This window comes from Ailuropoda melanoleuca, chromosome 3, assembly GCF_002007445.2.
Source record: "Ailuropoda melanoleuca isolate Jingjing chromosome 3, ASM200744v2, whole genome shotgun sequence".
Classification (NCBI taxonomy): domain Eukaryota; kingdom Metazoa; phylum Chordata; class Mammalia; order Carnivora; family Ursidae; genus Ailuropoda; species Ailuropoda melanoleuca.
This window is the reverse complement of record NC_048220.1, coordinates 146,594,186-146,609,121: the sequence shown is the minus strand read 5'-3', so window position 1 is coordinate 146,609,121 and position 14,936 is coordinate 146,594,186. Positions and strand designations below refer to the sequence as shown.

Genomic DNA, 14,936 nt, shown 5'->3' with positions numbered 1-14,936 from the left:
GGTCCCAGGAGGCACCCACCCTCCACCAGCCAGGGGTGCAAATGCCGTCAAGGGGATCTGGAATGCAGCACGTGGAGAGGAGCGTAAACTGGTGATTCCCCTAAAAGGCAGGTGCAGGGGAGGCCTCACCGCGTGGCTGCCTGGTGCTGGGCGGGCTCAGGAGCTCTCTGGGACGCCAAGTGTGGGCACTGCCAGCCCCTGCCCAGCCGCCGTGTGCCCCGGCCTTTCCAGCAGAGGGCAGTGGTGCACAGCCATGGCGGCTGGTCCCCAGGAGCAGCCCTTTGAGCCCACACCTGCCAGAGCTGTGTCAGGGAGGCCAGGACCTTGCAGGTATGATGCTGCTGCCAGAACCTGCCCCAGGAAAGGGGAGGGATGTTGGGGAGACCCGCCCTCTGGAGTCCTAGCTCCGTTTGGTGGACGGAACACCTGAAGGCCACTGTCCCACAGGAGCTCCCTCTTCTGAGTCCTCAGCTGGGACACCCTGCCAGGAGGCCATCTGGTAGGACCTCCCGATTGGAGGGCCAGCGTTCTCTGCAGAGAGAGCTGCAGCTCCCTGCCCAGCCACGGGCTCTGCGGCCATGGGGGTGGCAGGTGTGCAGGTGGGCACGGCCTCCCAGGCGGGCTGTGTCTTAGGTGCCCCCAAACCCAGGGGTGATTGGCCCGGAGCCGCTGCAGCGAGGGTGGACCCTCCTGCTGGGTGGGCGAGGTGGCAGGTGAGCCTGACTGTCAGGGTGTCTGCTCCGAGGAGGGGCCCAGGTGTGACTGCTGACCTGGACCCTCCCACCCGGCCGCCCCCCTAGACTCGAGCTGAGCCGCACTTGGCTCCTTGGAGGCCGGTATCAGTATCACGGTACTAATTTATTAGATGTGGGAGATTTTAGATTTCGTATTCGTGCAGTTATTTATGATTTAAAATGATGGTGTCTAACCCAGTTACCTTTCCGGTGGTTGCTCTCCAAATGCACCAGCTCGTATAAAAGATGGGTTAGGAGCCTTTTAACAACTTAATCTGCATGTAGATGATCTGCTTGGGGACTGTCCTGTGGCACGGCCAGCCTCAGCACGGGAGGCAGGAAGGGTGGCCGCCGTGGGCCCAGCACTGACAAGTGCCTGGACCGGCCGCCTGCACGCTCTGGGACTGTCTCATGCCCGGTAACTCTTTCCTGACTCGTGATAATTACGTTTTTCTTGTTTGACCTTTCTCTTTGGGGATTTCTGGCATTCTGCTAATTTAGAGACTCCAGTGGAGAGAGCCGGTTTTCAGCCTCGCCGGGAGGCCAGTGTTTCGCGGACACCGCAAGAGCAGCGAGGCCATGACCTGGTGCGGCCTCCGTGGCTCTGGTCACACGGGGCGTGCGCGGCCTCCTCGCGGGCTCTGTGTGCGTGGACCCCGACAACGGGCCGACGTGTGGCGGGCCGTTTCCTCGTCCAGGAGCCCTCAGGGCACACGTGGCTCACGGCTCTTTGGCCGGAATATGCACCGCCCGCTGGATGTCCCCCTCTGACCCGAGGTCCCGCCCGACCAGGACCTGGAGGAGACACGGCCCCAGGTGGAGCGCGGCTGCTGCCGTTGGTCGGACCTGGACGCTAGCCCTGGCTTGCTAGTGAGCTGTTGTGAAAGTCGCCCTGTCTCCTCATCTGTAGCTGGCAGGCGATTCAGACCTCCTCTTAGGGGAGCTGTGGGCGTTGAGGCGTGCCCGGAAGCTCAGAGCCCAGTGCCCGGCAGGCGTGGGTGAGGGGAGGGGGGCAGGACACCGTATATCTGTTTACCGTGTCTGTGGGCAGTGAGGGCCACGCGGGGTCTGGATGTTAGATGACCTGACGGGGCACCAGGGGTCATGCCAGTGATGAGACAAGCGGGCTCAGGGGTGGAAGTCGTGGCCGCTCTCGGCAGACAACGATTCGATCGTGACGCTCGGGACGTCTGCAGTCAAGGAGAGGTTTTGGGACCTCAGTCATGCATCAGGAGCATAGGCAGCCCAGAGGAAGCCATGGATGGGGAGGCGAGGTGAGCGGTGGCCCAGCCTGAGCTCTGGGGGCATGTGGCCTCTGCGGCAGACCGTTGCACTTCGTGGCACATTTGGAGAACCACGCTGTCCTCAGTGCACACCCGGTTGCCATTTCAGCGTAACTGTGACGCTGTAGGTCCCTTGGCGAGAAACCACGGTCCAGTCCGGCTGGGGGGAGCCTCCAGCGCCAGGGGCTGGAGTGCGGGAGTTCCCTCCCGGGACAGTGGTGGCCCAGGGCCGAGTAGACATTCCTTTCACTCCTGGGGAGCAACCCTGGGTGAGGCTGCCTGGCAGATTCAGATGCACCACCGTGCACGTGGGGTCATGGTGTCCCCCTCGTGTCCTCCGTTCCGAGGCCCCTCTGCTTGACCCTTCCAAACCCACCAGGGAGCACAGTGTCCTGTTCTGCCTTTGGTCCTGGCCCCTGGGAAGACCACCCACAGAACTCCCATGTGCTCCTGCACCCCTGGGCTCCCCCACCTGAACTTAGCGCCCCTGCCCCTCCCAGAGACCCTGGCAGCCCCATCACCTCCTGGGCCTTCCTGGCCCTTTGGTGACCGCGTGTGGCTAGCCTGCGGTGACAGAGCTCAGCCCTGAGGATAAATGGCCCTGACTGGGAGTGAAGGGCAATGGGATGATTGTGACTTTGGTCCCAGGTGGCATCGTAGCCTCTGGTTGTGCGGACAGGCAGGTGTATAATCTGTCTCCCAGGGACTTGGGGCTCCCAGATGCACACCCTGGAGTGCAGAGAACCAGGCCTTGCAGAAACTCGCACCACTGGCTGCCGAGATCCCCTTTCTGTCCCCAAAGTTAAGGCCATGGGAAAGTGGTGGTGGGAGTGGCTGGGATGTGGGCCTGTGCGTCAGTCCTGTGAGCTGCCCTCCCAGCCTCAGTCCAGCCTGACGAGGCGCAGAGTGGAACCTCTCACCGCACACACCTGACAAGGGGATTCAGTGTGGGAGGCACCATAGCCGTGGGGTCCGGGCCGGAGGGCCTGGGGGATGACGGGGGCCTTGTGAAGGCTGCCCGCGGTGGGCAGAGGGAAGGGGAGCCAGTGGGCTGGCTCGGTGCCCCCAGCCCCGATTCTAACCAGTCTGGACTCTTACATATGTTGGGGGCCAAACCAGCCCCAGTGAGCAGAGGGTCCTGTGGCTGGAACCGCTGCAGGTGCCCCTCACCCAGCTGGGTGGACGTGTGGAGGGCAGCCCCCCCCCCGGGCGGTGGTCTGGGGGCACCCATCTCTGCGCTGTGGCCCTGGGGCTCAGCCTGACCAGTTGTCCGCCGCGTGGATGTGTGCTCGTGAACAGTGTCCTCCCACTGCTGGGCCCGGAGTAAAAGGACATGATTGTTGCATTATCCACTTACATGCTCGTCCGACGGCCTTGGGTCCCCTCTTCTCATCGGGGTGCTTGTTCTGATGGCTCACAACGCCTTCCAACCTCGCTGGGCCTCCCCATCTTGCACCCGCTCCTGGCTGGAGTACCCGGTCTCCGTACCGCGACTGCCCTTTTGCTGCCGGCCTGGTCCTGATCAGGTCCTGTTTTAGGAATGATTTCTTCTTCTCTGTCCCCTGTTCCGAGTCTACCGTTTGCTGTCTTTGTCATGGCCACCCTGGCAGTTACACGGTGCTCCCCTCCGCCGTAGGGTATGAAGCTGGGCGTTGCCGCGCCTGCAACACCGCAAGGACGCACAGCAGCTCCGCGGGATTCGGCCGTTCTCACCTTTTCTCTCGCTGACCTCTTCTGCTTGCACCCGTCACAAACCTGTCACGGGCAATTTGAACAGCCAGGAGTGTCTGCTTTTGCTCTTTCTGACGTGGTCATTTCTCCTGGCCTCCTGTGTTTGCATCGGGTCGCTTGGTTCTGAACCCGTGTCCAGTTCTGCTGTCATGTGCGCAAGACGTATCCTGGGTGTAGAGTTTCTGGACAGCAGCTCTTCGTCCGCTCTGCGTGAAGATGCCCCTCCCCAGTCAGCAGAGACGTCACGCGACTTGGCTGTGCGTCCTCTTCCCTGGCGAGGTCCTGCGTCAGGGCTGCCCCCTGCCTGCGACCAGGCACTTGGGGCGATCTCTGCACCGGTCCAGCGGTTTGCTGCTGCCGGTGCCTGCGTCCTGCTGGGGCTGGAAGGCCGGACTTCCCCGCGGAGCGCGGCATCGGGAACGCGGGGAGGAAGCACGCGGACGCTGACGAGAAGGAACGGGCACAACCACATGTGCTCCCAGGCGTCCTGTGTGTAGAAGTGAGGTGTTCCTGCAGCCTGGCCACCGCTGGGCCCCTGTCTTTGTCGTCTTTTGTGATCTGCTGGGGGAATCGTAAGGCCTCCTTTTGGGATCAGAGGCTGACTTTTCACCATCTGCTGTATGCCTCTGGTTTATGAGTATGTGTGCGTGCAGACACACTGGTGTTTGCTGGAAATGTCACCCCGTGGGGTCAGGAGGCCCACCGCGGTCTCCCTGCTGCGGGCAAGAGGAGGCAGAGGCGGGGGCGGTGCAGGTCGACGGGGCGTGGGGGTCGTCCTGCGTCCACATCCCTGCCACGGCTCAGGCTCGGCTTCACTCGTCCACAGTGCTAGAATTCTCTCCAGCATCCCTGCTCCCCACACCTGCACTGGACAGATTGTGTTGCCTGGAGGAAGGTATTCTGTTTGGGGTGAGGGGGGAGGGGACAGAGTTTCCTTTGGAGCTGTGGGAAATATTCCCATGGGCTTTAGGGTCTGGGTCAGCCCTACCGACGGTGCTCCCCAGCTTCTGCTGTCTGCCCGGTTGAGGCCCACCAGAGAGTGATGACACAGCTGTAGTCGCCAGGTCAGGGAGTGATTTTTGAAGGCCAGAAGATAGACCGAAAGCATGGCATCCTGCGGTTGGCCCATTTTTCCTCACTGGACCACATGGATGCTGAGAGCAGTTCTGAAAAGTCTCTGGGGGCAAATTGCTGTCTTGCTGTGCGGTGCTGTGTTTTGACTTAAGTGGGGATCTTTCAGCCCAGCATCTTGGTTTAGATCTCAGTTTTCCTGATCCATCTGTGTTCTTTGTTAAATAAAGCTTCAATCATGACATCTTACCATTTGGCTGGAAAGCTTTGTAAAGACAGTCGTGTGTATTTCCATTACTTTCTGTGCGCACCTATGTCCGAGGCTCGAGTCCTGATCCTGAGGGTAGGGGCCACCCCGCTGGCGCCCTCCCGGCGTTAAACCTGGCGGGACGCGCTCTCTCGTCCCGGCCCTGGCCCTGGCATCCCTGCAGCACAGACTGTGACGTCGCTTGGAGGGGCAGAGCTCTGTGGAACTCAAGGGGAGTTCTTTCTGTGGGGAGGGGGGTGTGCTCTCATTTGAGCCTCATGACTCTGGTGTGGGGGAGGAGCCTCACGTCCCGCCGGGTGCCTGCTGCTGTCCAAGCTCACGTGTGAGTCTCACTTTCACAAAACGTACATCATAGCCGTGGGTGTTTAAGCGGAAGATCTGAGGAGGCTGTCCATCATAGGCGTTGACCTTTTAAAAACCCAAATGATGTCTTCCTTCGTTTTAATTACCTGTGTTCTTCTCCGGTTCCCGTGCATGAGCACAGAGATCATCTAGCTAAATATCTTAGTTTCATGGAGGAGGAAACTGTGTCTTGAGGAGTCTTCGCTGTGTCCTGAGTTAGAGTCAGATTTCAAACACCTGTCAGGCCCCACGTCCCTGAGCTATTGAGTGAAGCTCCCATTCCCCTGCCAGTCTCAGCCACGGCCCTTCCTGCAGGTGAATGGTGGCAGCCACGCCCCACCGCCCACCCGCCCCACGCTGCGCAGCCCCGTGAGCTCAGCGAGGCCTGGCTTGCCCAAGTGTGCAGGGCTCACACATGAATAACCAGGGTGTAAATATGGTAAATATTTTACTTAGAGGAGTACTCACCAGCTTGAGGGATGATTTAAATTTCTCTCCCTCTGTCATTCTGTCTCTGTCCTTCTCTTTGTCTGTCGTACCACAGAGCCACACATGCACACAGCCACACACACACACATGTGCATGCACATGACACAGCCACATGTACACACACGTGCATGCACACCACACAGCCATGTCCACACACATGTGCACATGCACATTTGCACACAGCCACACGCGCACACACACAGCCACATGCACACACATATGCATGTGCATGCACACCACACAGCCACGTGCACACACAGCCACACGCACTCACATGCATGCACAGGCACACTGCACAGCCACGTGCACTATGCACGTGTGTGCACATGCAGTACACAGTCACATGCACATGTGTGCACACAGCACAATTGCACAGCCCCCGCAACAGTCTCCTAGCCATGATTTCATCCTTCGCATCACCTTCCTCACTGACACTGAGCCCCAAGAATAAGCCACCTCCTGAAACCTGGAAGTCTCTCTGGGAGCCACGTCTTCTGGCCGAGCTTGCTGAATGCTGGGCCAGTGGCTGAAGGGCAGCCCCAGTAAAAGGTCCCAGAGCCAGGGGCCCTGGCCCTGAGTGGGCAGAAGTCAGTGAGGCACCACGGAAGGTGCCAGAAGACTCAAGAGCTCCTTGCAACTCTGCCCCAGCAGTGCCTGGGTGTCTGCTATTATTTGGAGTTGACTTTCCCCGGCAATCGAGGCGTCCCTGTGTCTCAGAGAAGGGCATGGTTGATGGACGTGAGCACGTGGAGAGCTTCTCGCCTCTTAAAGCCCCGATGGCCCTCGAGAGGGGCTGCACACTCACGAGGTGGCTGCCCCAGGAAGCCACCGCCTGACACGTTTGCACTTTCTTAGTGTGGCTTAGAGAGTGATTCAAAATCTTGAACGTCAACCTGCTGTAGTGTTTGAGAGGCGACTTTACATTAGTTTAAATTGCCATTAAAATCCTAAGTGAACAGAAATAAGCCAAACTTGCTATGAATCCTTAATGCCCTTCACTTGGTTCGCTTGGTTCTGCCCCTCTGCACCTCCCCACACCCTGTGGCCGGGGTGCCCAACAGCCAGGTGTGGGGCTGGGGCAGGGGGAGCCTGTGTGAGCCGGACACAGGGGAGGGGTGGGCACAGGCCCCATGCAGAGGGGGTGGGTGTGGTGTGAGTGTGAGTGTGAGCGTGAGAATGAACATCAACATGGGCGTGGGCATGAGTGAACGTGCATGTGTGTGAGTGTGAACACGAACGTATGAGTGAGTGTGAGCGTGAGTGTGAGCGTGAGCCCACCAGGGGCGGGCCGGGGCGGGCAAGCAGGAGGGCGTGGGGGCCAGCCAGCATGGCTCCGTGTCAGTGAGAATGTGGGCCCCTCCTTCCAAAGCAAGAACAAAGCTCTCTCCTTTCCCTGAGCTTGTCCTCTGGGTTGTGTTTGTTTTTAATGGCTTTGTTGAGTTATAATTCATATTCCACTTCATATATAACTCACCCATTTAAAGTATACAATTCGGTGGTTTTTGGTATATTACATTATTTTTAAAATTATGGTATAAAATATAAGCATAAAATTAACTATTTTAACCTTTTTTAAGTGTATGGTGCAGGGGCATCAGTACCTGCACGTTGCTGTGTAAACACCCTACCATCCATCTCCAGAACTTTCCAACTTCCTGAATGGGAACTCTGTCCCCATTAAACAGTAGCTCCCAGCCCCTCGCAGCCCCTGGTGCCCACCGTCCCACCCTCTGTCTCCGTGGGTGGGACGACGACGACCGCCCCCGTGAGCTGAGGAGTGCCTGTGTCGTGGCACTGAACCCCGTCCCATGTCGGTTCAGTGGAGGAGGGAAGTTTGCCCTTCAGAGAGGGACATGTGGGAGACTGTAAAGCCCCTCAAATGGCCCTCCCCTCCCCTGCCCCGCAGCAAGAGAATCAGATGTTGGTCCACATCAGAGACGGTCAGCATGGCCCTTCTGAAGGATTCTCCCTGGAGCCACATGAGCTGTTGTTCACGTGACAGAAACACATTGGGCCCCACGTTCGCCCGTCTGGGTTGACGAAGATGAGACCACCTCCTCTGTAGGGACGATCCCATAGACAGGAAGCAAATGAGTCCTCCCAGGGCATCGGAGCTCTTTCCATGGGACAGATGGGAGAACAGTCCGTGGCAGGTGCTCCGAGGGTGGCCCCCATGCTTCGAGCATTTTCATAGTAATTCTCAGATGTTGCGTGAGTTTCCCGTGGCTGCCATAACACGGCCGCAGCCTGGGTGCTACGGAATAGCAGTTTATTCCGTCCCAGGCCCTGAGGCCAGAAGTCAGAGGTGGGGGGGTCCACAGTGGACCCCCCAGCGGGTCCTTCTGGGTCCCCCGAGGGACACTGTGCCCCGGGCCTCTCTCGGCTTCGGCTGCTGGCCCCGACAGTCGTTGGTGTTCCCCGGCTCGTGGCAGCCTCATCCGGATCTCTGCCTCTCCTCCCACGTGTTCTCGCCGTGTGTCTGCACGTCTGAAACTCTCTGTCCCTGTGAGATGCGTCGCTGGATCCAGGGCTCATCTTAACCTGACCGACCGCATCTGCAGAGACCCTATTCCAAATGAGGTCACACGCACGGGTTCCAGGCTCCCAGGACCCTGGGGGCCACTGTCTCCCAGCTGGGGTGTTACTTGCTTTCTCACGGTGCTAACATCTGCACTGGCAGAGAAGTCATCGCGGTCAACTGCTTGCTATCACGCAGGACACAAAGCTCGACGGGGGGACGTGGCCCCTCTCTGCGGCCCGGAGGCACTGTGACAACAGCCCCACCCAACAGCATCCAGATGACGCGAAACCACCCGACCGCTGGGCCTGCTGGAATGGGAGCACGCAGGCGGCCCCGCGCCGGGGGTGTCGTCCTGAGCGCGTGCTGGGGCCAGAGCTGCGCTTCCCGCTCCGTCCATGCAGCACGGCTTCCCGGGAACAAATGGCTGACAGACCGACGGACAGGACGTGGTCCGGATACCAGAGGAAGTCAGGTGACCAGTTCGAGGAAAATGGCAGACGGTGCTTGTTGTCCAAACGCTGAGCTTTCCAACAAAGAGCGGGAGTTTGGAAAGCTGCTGTCAGCCACCGTGAGCTGGGCGGGTTCCCTGCGCTCGCAGGCTTGGCTGATGTGGTCGATGAGCGCATGACGAATGCAATTTCCTCATGTTGTGAAATAAAACGTCCTTACATATGGAAGACCTGTTTAGCTGAATGAACTGAGGATTTGCTAACGACCAGTGCAGGTTGTTACAAAATTATGGTCGAAGGTGCGCTTCCAGTTCAAGCTAGACCAGTGGATTTTAACACAACACATAAAATCTACTGATAAGGTTTCAGATTTCATTTTATGACTAAGCTTTAGGAATCTGTACCTCGGTGAATTTTGGTATAATATCAGAGAAGAATAACCCACATGATCTGAGAATACTATTAGGATACACCTTTCTCCTCCAGCTGCGTCTCTGTGCAGGGCCTGATTTTCCTCGTCTGTCAGCCAAAGCGGCGAATCTGCAGCGACGGGGTGCGGACGCACGCGCGAGCGCTCAGCTGTCTGCTACCGAGCCAGGCACGCAAGAGATGCGAAAACGGTAAAACAATGCCACTCTTTCCACTATTTTTCTTGAAAAATAATTTTAATGGAAAGTATGCCTCTTATGTTAACATGTGATGGATTTATTTTTATTTTTAAATGAATTGACCCATATTTTTATGCAGCCTGCACTAACTTCCATACTGCGAACAGCCATGGATGTAAGCCCGAAAGGAAAGCGTGTTGGTGTCCTCCACGATGGGTCCTGGGAACAAGGTGTTGGGGCGTGGCTATGCGGACTGCCTTCCTCTCCCTGAGTTTCTGCCTTGTTGATCTCTGGATGAGGGAGCACCTGTGCATGCCGGGATCGGCACCTGGCCACCGCGCCAAAGACAGGTGTGCTCCCTAGGGAGGCGAGAGCGCTCCTCACGGAAAGGCCAGTTCTGGCCGCTGGGCTCAGAGTGACAGTGGGACTTCAGCACATTCAGTATGAAACACCTTGCTTGACAGTGGACACAAGAGCACGCTGAGGAAAAGGGACCCCTCTTCCCCGCCGTGTGTTCAGCAGCGGGCAGGGCTGCCGAGCCCCAAGATTCTCTGATGCGCTCCTGAGTTTGCACAAACACCCCCAACGCTGTGCTTGGCTAGTCAACAATTAGCGATGCATTAATTTATTTAGCAAAAATGTTATTAAAATAAAGGTTATGATTTATTTCCCCAAAAGCATTTGGCAGTGACCCCATGGGTCCGAGTCACCACGCCTGTGTCGGAGCACTCTACTTACCGTGGCGGTGGCTGCGTCCTGGGACGAGCGTGACGCACAACTTAACAGGAAGAGCCGCTGAAGTGAGAGGTGAGGCCCGCGAAGCGTGTTCTCCCGAGCAGGCGGGGACGTTTGCGTCGCTGCCCTGGGCTTCTGGGTGCTGCTGGCGGGGTCCCTCCTCACACAGAGAAGTGCCCTTCTCTGCAGGTGCTCGAGCTGGGCTGGCGTTCTCTGCAGCAAAGGGAAGAATCCTTCGAACAGGTGTGTCAGCTCTCGCTTCCCACCAGAGCCCCGTGTGACAAACAGCCTCACTCAGTGGCCTGGTGCAGGGAGCGGCTGATTTACTAGTGTGTGGCCCAGGCTGTGTCCCTGGGTCTCAGGAGCCCTGGCCGGTGTTGGCCAGCGTAGGGTGGGCTCTGAGGGTGACCAGGCACGTGGCCCCGTGCCCCGTGTCTCCTGCTCCCAGGCTAGTCTGCCTGCATCAATGTCTGCTCCTTTCCTGATTAAAATTCTCCTGTAATCAGCAGGTTAGCCGCCGATCGGCAGTGGGAGGCCATGATCTAAACACTATTCTAAGGTGGCATCCCAGACATGGCCCAAAGAAGAAGCCAGCCCACCCTGATTTTCCAGAGGGAGACGTGCACACCAGGGCCTCTGATCACCCAGATCATGGGGTCCTCTGTGGGGATGGGTGTGCACAGCCCAGCCCCGCCCACCGCCATGGACTCTGGGAGAAGCCGGAGCCTGGAGGAAGAGGTGCCAGGCAGAGGAGTTGGGACCGTGCTGCGTCTCCAGCGGGAGGGCCCCACTCTGGGCCTGAGGGACCAACCGGCCGGTGAGCTGACGGGGAGCCGGGTCCCCGGGGCTGAGGCCCACGCCTGTGGGGCTCAGAGCACCGTCCCCTGTCCCATGCTGTCAGCCTGCTTCTTTCCCGCCCCCGTGCCCTTTTCACTGTGGCTGGTGTTCAGGGGCCGACGGAGGGGCCGTGTGGACACCATGGAGCAGCAGCGGGACCAGGGCATTCGCTCAACATGAAGCATGGCCTTTCCCGCCGCCTCCGCCTGCTCCGGAGCCGCGTGCCCCCGTGACAGCAGATTGCCGCTGATGCCCACCCCCGCCCCACCTCTCGGGCCACTTGCCCTTCTTCTGCCCTCAGCTTTTACTTGGGAGCAGTGAACTTTCTGGCACGCAGTCCTGGACATCCGGCGTCCACCTGGTGAGAGGCTCCTTCCTCCCAGGGCACGAGTGGTGGCTGCGGTGGGCGGGGGCCGCTGGTCTCAATCACTCTGGGCCTCTCCCCCGGGCAGCGGCGGGAGGCACTTTATTACCCGCAGGGATATTGCTGATGCTTCTGCTAATTGAGTTTTATCCTCACCACTGGGTCTGCCTCTTGCCTTTGCATACGCATCTGCATACTCAGAGTGAGTTATGGCGGCTTGGCTAATAAACGGACCTTGTTTTGTGGCTAGAATGGCCATCGTGTGCCCTGGAGGCTGCCGGGCCGCGAGGGGGTGATTCCAGACGTTTGCTGGCATCAGGAGTTTGCACTCCGTGCGGACACTCTAATAGGGAAAGTTTTCGAGCAGGAAAAGATGCAGCTGAGGCATTAGCTGTGCTGTCCAGTGACTTCACGTGACACCCACACAAAAAACTCACTTCCAGTGCAGCTGAAAATTGCAGAAAAGCGTCTCCCCCAGGCCCCATGGCCATGGCCTTATGGCCCCGCGCTGTCCTGCACAGAACAGAGTCGTCTCTCCGTTCCCCTAAATGTGGGAGGAAGGGCTGGGGGCTGGACAGTTGTCAGAGACCCTTGTGTGTTTATGTTTCAGATGCACTGGGGGTCTGTCTCTGGAGCGTCAGGAGACCCCATGCCCCCTCTCAGCTCGGCCTGCGCCCTGCTGGTGACACCCGTCTCCTTTGTGCCGCACATGTGGGAAGGGAGGCGGCCCTCTGAGGGTCACAGGCAGGCTGCCTCAGGCATGCAGCCTGGCCGTGGGCACTCCGGCCCTGACCTCTGCCCCGGCTCACCTGTGGGCCCTCTGTTCCCCACCCGGGGCTGGCGCCCAGGACCGGCTGGTCCTGCCCTGGCCCCGGTAGGGGTGGTGCTCCATACCCAGAGCTTGTGGAATGGGGGCTCACCCACTGAACCCTGCAGCCCCTCCTGGTTTCTGGGTTCTGCTCCTGCTCTGCAAGGAGCCCTCCCTGCCCGCCTTCCCCAAACAGGTAGGAAGAAGGTGTGGGGCAGCTAGAAGGGCCCTGAGCCAGAGCAGGCATCTGGGAACCTGAGCCAGGGAACAGGAGACTCGGAGGCGGCTAGTGGGGCCGGCCTCGGCTCTCAGCCTGGCCCACAGCCCCCGCCCTGTCCACACCTCCACACTGGTCGCCATGGTTCCCACTCCACACACAGAGGGCGGCTTTCCTTCCCCTGCGACTGGCAGGTGCTTGCTGTCATCTATGTCACCAGTGTTTGGGACTGTCATCGGAGGGCCATCTGGCTGCGGGTTCCTGTCCTGACGGTGCGGGGTCCCAGACACCGACTTGTCCTCCAGCCATCAGAGGGGTGGGAACAAACGGCGTCCTGACTGAGGGGGCAACGGGCCTCTGAGCCGGACGGATACCCACTCGCAGCGGGAGATGCGCAATCACACGCTCACAAAAGGTCACATTTGCAATAAGTAAAAAGGAAATGTAGGTAATTGGTTCTGGAGCCCGTTAATACCTCTGCCGGCCTGAGAGGCAATCTGACGGACTTGAAACCTTTTTGTTCAGGTAATTAAAAATAAGATTTCATTATATCATTAAAAATGAGGGCCAGCGAGCTGTTTCCTCGGATGCTATAATGTTATCAGAAGAGGGAACTAAATCTAGCCAGGCACCCCACACACGCACTGGTGCCCGGGCCCCAGGCTGGGGTGGAGGCGGCTCTGCAGGTGCCAGGGTCGGACTGCACCGTGAGATCTGGGGAGAGCAGCCGAGATGATTCGCAGGACAGATTGCAAGATAAATGGGAGGGGGATGAGGAAGGCCTCCCGCGGTCCCACCGCCTTCCCCCAGACAAAGGCACTGCGGCGGCTTCCCCGAGCGGTGACGCGCTGGAAACAGGTGAAACGGGACAGGTGCGCATTCTTCAGGGAGGCAAGGCCTGACACAGGATCCCGGCAGCCCATCAGGAGCCCGGCCTCGGTTCATAAGAGGCCGTGGACGTCCTGCTCCACGTGTTTCAAACTAAACCTGTCTGGATGTAAACCGCTGGCCTCTTATCCACGGGGGGGCATTGGCGTGCAGCGGTGTTCCCAGCGGAGCCGGTGGAATGGAGCGCGCGGGCCCCGGGCGCACATGCAAACCCCTGATGCCAAGAAAGCGCAGCTGGGATGTCCTGCGGCTGCTGAGGGTTTCGGGTCCCCCCTCGGGCTTTCCTCTCACTCAGGCCTTTCCTCTCCGGTTTGTAGGAAGGGTTTGGGGCAGTGACCTAAATAATTTCTCGGATGGGAAAGGCGTGATCTGGTCGTTTGTGGTGAACGAGACGTGGAGTCCTGCCTGCTGGCGGAGGCCCGGTCCCACGTGGGGTTCCCACATCTGGGGGAGCCGCCGGCTTCCGAGGGTGCCTGTCAGCAGGCGGGGGGCCAGCAGGCGGTCCTGTGTGCACCACTGGCATGGTAACAAGCCGTTTTCAGACGGTGACTTATTTTTAAAGGCTTGGGTGTTCTCTGGCGGCTAATTAGTCCAGACGCCCATTCTTTGTGTTTCCAAACGAAATAGATTTTGAGGAGGATTTTAGCTCACCTGGGGGTCTGGGTCTGAAGAACTCCGTGGCCCATGAAGTCGTTTGTTATTTTGTTGTGACCATGCACACGCTGGAAGGGTGAGAGAAAGGTCAGCGATAACTCTGCTGTTGCGTTTTCGCCTGGAAAGAATGCAATATTGATCGATAAGAAAATGGGAGAGCACAACTATTAGGGCCTTACTTGACCTTCTCCGACCTTCACCCGCCATGTTGATTTTGTTCTTAAATGTTATGTCTCCCGTTCAAAAGGTTTGTCCTGTTTGGTCTCCTATTTAATTAATACATGATCTTCTTCACTCTCTCTAATGTTGCAACAAGACATTTCCTTGATGTCCTTGTTGAACCACTGTCCTTGCTCCATATTCTCTCTGCCACTCTGACTGGTTCACCAGCGACTGGTTTGCCTGGAGCTGCCGTTTCATGCGTCTGTCTTTCCGCAGGTCCTGGGAACAAGTTGCTGTTGCCGATGAGAGAGCCCTGTGTGGACGGGCGCTCTGCCAGGAGGCTGACCCACGTGTGTGTGTGCGTCTGCATGTGTGTTTCTGCATGTGTGTGCTTGCGTCTGTATCTGCATGTGCCTGCGTGTGCGTGTGTCTGCATGTGTCTGTGTGTGTGCGTCTGCGTGTGCCTGTGTCTGCATGTGTGCTTGTGCCTCCGTGTGCGTGTGTCCGCATGTGTCTGTGTGTGTACGTCTGCGTGTGCCTGTGTCTGCGTGTGTGTCTACATGTGTGTGCTCATGCCTGTGTCTGCATGTGCCTGTGTGTGCGCGTGTCCGCATGTGTCTGTGTGTGTGCGCCTACATGTGTGTGCTTATGTCTGTGTGTGCATGTGTCTCTGTGTGTGCATGTGTGTGTGCACATGCACGTGGGTGCCTTGTGTGCCCGCATGTGTGTGCATATGCACACGTGTCTGCATGTGTGCACGTGCATGTGTCCGTGT

The 14,936-nt window shown here is 58.5% G+C and overlaps 1 long non-coding RNA gene across 1 annotated transcript; it reads left to right on the top strand.

Annotated features, from left to right (window-relative positions):
• The first annotated feature begins 6,202 nt into the window (after positions 1–6,202).
• LOC117801610 lies at positions 6,203–14,611 on the top strand. Its single transcript, XR_004624358.1, has 5 exons — positions 6,203–9,508; positions 9,636–9,846; positions 10,175–10,303; positions 10,421–10,474; positions 10,741–14,611. It is a non-coding gene; the product is annotated as an uncharacterized LOC117801610 (long non-coding RNA).
• The last annotated feature ends 325 nt before the right edge of the window (positions 14,612–14,936 follow it).